Consider the following 6,474-nt stretch of genomic DNA (forward strand, 5'->3'; position numbering starts at 1 on the left):
GAAACAAAATTTGCACGGTGACCCCGCATATTTATTCTTGATTTTGAAAGAGTATGGTTGAAAGATTCCTTGAGGAAAGTTTGAGCAAAAGTTTAAGTCTTTCGCTTTCGGGGCGAATACTACCTTAAGAAGAAAGTTGGCAGAGTGAGGGGCGACATTGTTCATGTCCTGACGCTAATATGAAAATAACGGTCAATTTGGATTCCTTATCTGAACAATGCGACCTTAACCACACACAGCAGACATTGTTTTAATTAGAGAAAGTCAGGATCACTTCAAGTTCTTACTCGAAAAAAATTCACAGGGGGCGACATTGTTCCCGGCTCCACACTGCTGACCAAATAAGCTATCAAAGAGGTAGTTCCAATTACTAATTGGAACATTTCATCCTTACTACAATTGATATTGTTTCAAGGGGAGCAAGTGAAAATTTGTAAAATTACGCTGGTGCACTTGCAACGATTCATGAGTGATAGACGGAAATTCAGATTACGGACGGGCTGGATTTTCACAATGTGTGAACTCATTACTCATGAAAGATTTATTCTCGCTTTCTGTGTGATAATTTGCTCGCTTTCGAAGTAATCTTTTGTATGATCAATTAATTCATACCAACCATGCAAACACAATATGATTGCTCTGTCACAATTAACTTTGAGGTCGCGGTGATGGAAAAGCTTAACATAATGAGACCATGATCACGCCTCCTCATTAATGGCACTATTATTATGAATAGTGGTTTCAATTGAATCGACGAAATTAGTAAGCTATTGTCATCCATAGAAATCAACATGTACGTGATGAGACTGGCTGCATCAAGATGTCGAATAATTTTCCTAACGAAACATGACTTTTCTTTCCGTTTTGACACAGAGGGGGAATCGGGAAAGGTTCTTGCATCATGTATTTTTCGGTATCAATAATCTTGCGTAAAAGACAATCAGTAGTGACTCACTTTGAGTCACTTCTTGCAACTACTTACCATGTTTCCAAGAATTCAGTTATACGAAAGTGGTTGAGCTGGGTGAGCGTATGGATAGAGTTGCCATGACGAACGCTTTGTGAGCGAGGTGTACTTTGAATTCTGGGATCGCTAAACTTCATCGAGCCTATTTATGACACACATGGCTTTATTAAGTTACCTTAACGACATCTAAGTAGCAATATTCAACGATACATTATATAAATGTATAGCAAGACTTCCTTTTTTTAGTATCCTCCCCAGTATTTCGGGACATTTCTCACAAATCTGAACGGTTTAGAGCTAAAGCCCTGTTTGCTGTATCTTTCTGCGTTTTTTGATAAGATGAGTTGAAGGCAAAAAGCAACGCATGTAAATAAGTTAAACTTTACCGAAAAGTGACCACAGACCGTTTTTTCAACTGCGGAACGTACAACTTACAACTCCTGGAAATAATTTTAAAAAATGCAAGTCAAATGTAGGGCACAAGAAACTGACATTTTTAAATATGGCTTGAATTCTCTGACAATTCACCCGATGAATTTTTGACGCAATTTTGACAATATAGCTGAATAATGCAAATCCAAAACATCTCTCCAAAGATTAGATGATAACTTTAGAGGCACGCATGTTAAAAGATAGGGCTAACGGGGCTTTGGGAGTAGTTTTAGTGTTAGCGTTAAATTAAAACATGAAGAATGTTAGAGGGAGGGCTTTCAGGATGTCTTACCATTCAATTCAAGACGCTGGTCGATCGCTCAACCCAAGAAACCAACTTTGGGGATAATGAACGTTGTCACAGTGACCTGAAGTGTTGAGAGAAGAATTACACCGTCTGATAGATTGAAGTGTTTAATCCTGCTGATATTAATACATGGCACGAGTTGACTCTGTTTGGAAAGCTCGTGTTACACTCTGATGATGTTAGTAACATAAGGCAACAGTGCGGTGTGGTCTTGGATTGCCCTTGTGTGTACAACTTAAATTGTTGCAAAGTTGTCTACTTTTTATTGGCGATTCCCTCTCCAACAATTCACCCAATCACAAAATGTTATCAATAATTTGAAGGGAAATGTTTTCAGGGAGTTTACACAGAAATTGTTGCAAGTTGGTTTCGCTTAGAGAGTCTTGATTGATCCCGTTGAGAATTTACCGATTTTAATAGCAAATGGAATCAGATTCCAAAACTTGTATATCAACGTGTGAGGGCGCTTTCGCACACAAAAAGCACAGTTGCCCATCTGAAGAGGAGAATGCAGGAGAAGTAAGCATGTTTTAGGTTGAATATGAAGATATATACACAGACAAAATTCACAGCGATCTGTAGAGAATCAGAGCGTGTATGTTTTTACAGCTTAAAATATTTCTTCTTGATACAAGTAAAGGCTATATATTAGCCTATACAGCACAAGAGGCCCCTTCTGAACGGCTGAAAACAGTTGATTCAGAATTGCCGCTGCTCTCCTTAGCAGTCGTAAGTCGCAGTCGTAGTCGTCGTCGTCGTATGTGAGAGATAGAATGCATGCGGTAGCTGATAGTACATTCAATAAAACTATATGTGCATCAGGTAGTTTTCATCCGGGTCCTTTCTTCATTTCTTGCCATTTCTTGCCTTTGATTATCCATTGAACTCGACGTTGACATTTTGTCTTGAGACTTTAGAAAGTTTTTTATTATTCTAGTTCTAGATGGTTTCTTCTTATGGTACACTGAAATGATATAAACAAATTGTATTCATTTGAAATGAAACAATTTAAGCGCAAATTATACGCTTGTGGCACTTGTTTCCCATAATGAGTTTCAATATTGCAGAGTTTCTCCCAAATTACGGTAAGTTTACGTAGAACCGTGTTGATCTTGACTGATACCAATATTGTCTAGGGTAGCACACTGTTGATCAACTGTTTTACTGTAGCATGAGCTTTCAAAGACAACAGTTTCCTTCATCAGATGCACTTGCAGAATGGACAAAGAAGCACAAGACCAAATGCATTGTGGGTAATAGACAATACCAAATTACGGATAATCTGAGCAGACTACCACTTAACCCCCTTTGGAATATGCTAGTACAAAGCGAAGAAGGGTATTCCATTGACCCTTGCCCTGCATCCATATGCAGTGGGTGCAGTTTGAATAGAAAGGTGCATTCAGTGACATGAGACAGTGACTTTCCCAGCTGGAATATTCACTTCGGAGAGACTGCCTTGAATACGTGAGTTATTTCACAGTCCGCCCTTGGAGGGACCGCGGTTATTTCCATGGTCTTGATGGAAAGAAGGGCGGAATTAGGTGTGGGGATATTATGCCGTAGATGGCGCACTCCACTCATGAGAGAAAGCCTATATTCATACCGCTTCGAAAGCCCAGTGGTGGAAGTTACAGGAAAGGCTGGGTACCCATGCTTGTTCAAAACCTCCCTGAGCTGTGATTTTCAAACAAAAATAACACAATTATCGTGAGAAATATAGGAGAAAAATATACCCGGAACACACCTCCAGGTTTATAAAATCTAGGAGTGGGTGATATAATTGCTAAAACACCCATGTGAGTTGAATAGAGCAATGAGATTTTCTTGACACATCGATATAGTTTATTGTTGTTGTCTACCAGCTCACCTCCATTACAGTCTGGAACAACATGATAACTTTTCGGAAAAGAGTGTACATGATGACGACCTCATTAAAAAATCTAATTTTCAGTTTAGCGCTGACATGGCTGTATATCTAAGAAAATTATTTCAAGGTTCCAAAGGGATAAGCTTTTGTAAAAGAAAGTACCCCTTCTTCGTGTTTTCACGGACCTAGATGATGAGCAAAAAACTCTCCCTTTTCCGCGTTTTTTGGAACACGTATGGGTACTTACTTTCCCAGAGAGCGCCACCACCGAGATTGGCAGTGACTCAGCCAGTGCACATGGGTTCATTCGTGAGGATTCATAAGAATAATCGGCACCATATCAATCCATCGATAAAATACTGATATTTGTACAGGGTATACACTTTTAATGAAACATCGATTTTGCCTAGGTATGTGGCAAACAATTTTTCTTGACGGGACAGAAATAGGGGACTCATCAAGTCTGATTCCGGTTTCCACGAAGGTAAAATGTCGTTTAACAGTGTTGGTGACGCTATTATGAAATCAATCGTAAGAATAACCGCAGTGTATTAGCTCATGACTGTACCTATAATGCAAACATTCATCTTTCAACTCTTCAGCTTTCAAGCGAAGGAGACATTTCAAACACGCCACGTTTGCCTTCGACAGAGTAAATTGCTGTATGAGGTCATAGGTTGTAATCCTGAATATGGAAACCAGTTTCATCGCAAACAAACACAAAGTAATGTATCCGCAGAAGGATCCATGAAAAAGAATCACAGACTCATTATTGACACCGAAGGACAACTCCTAGTTAAATGCTAAGGCTTTGCTGGTTGTATTGTTCGGCAGTTATATGACTTAACGACTCTAACGAAGGCAACAATGCGGTTCTTTTGTTCTAGCCTGCATAAAACGGTAAAAGCTTAGGTTACAATTATCATAGTGACATTATCTTAGATTAAAAGCTTCAGGGTCCTATTAAATTCTTTGAGATTCCCTTTCTGACGTGTGATGGTCTTTTACAGTGTGCCAGTTCCTATGTAAATTTGCCAGGTTGACGTGCAAAACGATTCATTTCGTCTGACGGAGCGTGACAGATTACATGCAGCTTAATGTGTAACATGTACGTCATCATGAAAGCGATAAAGGAGCTCTTTTTGCTCAATGACGTAATCAGTAGCATGCTGGGACGTTAGCGAAAATATTTCCGATCAAAAACACTCTTAAAAGACTTCTGAAACTCATGCATGTTACGTGGACGGGTTGCTACACTCAATCAACCAATGGCGAGTGAGAAGGAAGACATTGAACATGACGAGATAAGCTAGTTTTAAACACTATAGAAACGTAAACTAAATGCAGGATTCTTGCTTGATGGTTACTGAACGTAAGTTGAAGGAGAAAGTTGAAAATTAGATTAAACGTATGTAGATAAATCAGAATTGAGGATAAGCGAGTTACTTGTGTGACAGAGTTTCTCCAGTGTCCGCATATCCACGCCCAAAGCAAAACTTAACCCTACTTTTGTACGTTTTAAGGACTTATCACTTCACTGCTAGTTTCAACTTTTCAAATAAATCGATGTCACGTGACCCCCTTTCAGTTGAAAATGCAAGTCTTTCAATTCGATTGGCTGACGGTGACCAACGTCTCAATAATCAGCCTTGAGACTGGATCATTATGAAAACTGGTGATGTTGGTGCATAAATAAACAAAACACTGACCGAACAGACTCTGATTAGTCAGACAAGTATAACATTTGCAGAATAATTCTAGAAAAGTATAAATCTGAACATATTTTCAGCTGATTCACGTATGATATCATATTGGTGTGGTGATGGTGATGATAATGATGGAGGTTATGATGATGCTGATGATTATGATGATTATCATAATCATTTATCATTTTTAACCATTGTTACAGGAAGACGGACTTCATGAGTGATGTCGACTAACGCTGTTAGACATGACAGTGATACCGAGTGAACTTTGACAGAAACTTTCATTTTGACTTACTTTCATGACGATCATGTCCCATTTCTCTGCCCAAACCTTTTGCAATTTGTGAAGATTTCATCCGCATGTATTCATTTGAGGCCCCTAAGCTGTGATAAAAGACGCGCATCCAGGATGGACAATGTACGTTGTGTCGTGTACAGGGCCCTAGGCGGTTTCAACTAATTTCCGAGTTCTTGCTCGTTAACTTGGTAAAAGCCCGAAGGAAACAATCAGGTCATTTCGTCAGCATGACACACGACTCCATTTGTGTACTCAGTACGACTATCTTCTTTTTTTAATAGTGGCCCCTGGGGATATAGTATACTTTAGGGATGACGAATGAGGGAATAGGTACTGTCCGTAAATGATATGGTGCAACTCACGTACTTCACTGGTAGTCTCAAATGTGAAATAAAGTGGGGGAAATGCTTATCGAATACGTGTATGATGAAGTATACGGCAGGTGTTGTACAATTGAAAGTTCTCCAAATGACATAAGCTTAGAACCTAGTATAAAAACCTTAGATTCCCGATTTTATAAATAATTTTCAAAAGTGTGATTGAGAGAAGACTGCTTTAACATCTTCACTAACTGAATGGTCTCACATCTACCTCCAAGTATTTTATTGGTGGCAAAACATACGACAAAAAGCAGTGAAAAAGTGGGAAATTTTAGAGAGACCAGGGTCACAATCAAAAGTGGAGAAGTTCAACGAGCTCACCTATTCGTTTAGCTACCTCGTTAATTATTAAAACCAACAAGTTCAACTATTTTCGAGAACGTAGTGCTAACATATGTACCACCGTCGGTCCGTTGTGGCTACGGCAAGTCTCATCTTTGCCACCGGACTGGAGTCGGTGGACGATGCCCCTCAATCTGCAAAAGAATGTATCCCCCGTTTCGCGTGACGTAAG

Source organism: Ptychodera flava, chromosome 21 (assembly GCF_041260155.1).
Source record: "Ptychodera flava strain L36383 chromosome 21, AS_Pfla_20210202, whole genome shotgun sequence".
Taxonomy (NCBI): domain Eukaryota; kingdom Metazoa; phylum Hemichordata; class Enteropneusta; family Ptychoderidae; genus Ptychodera; species Ptychodera flava.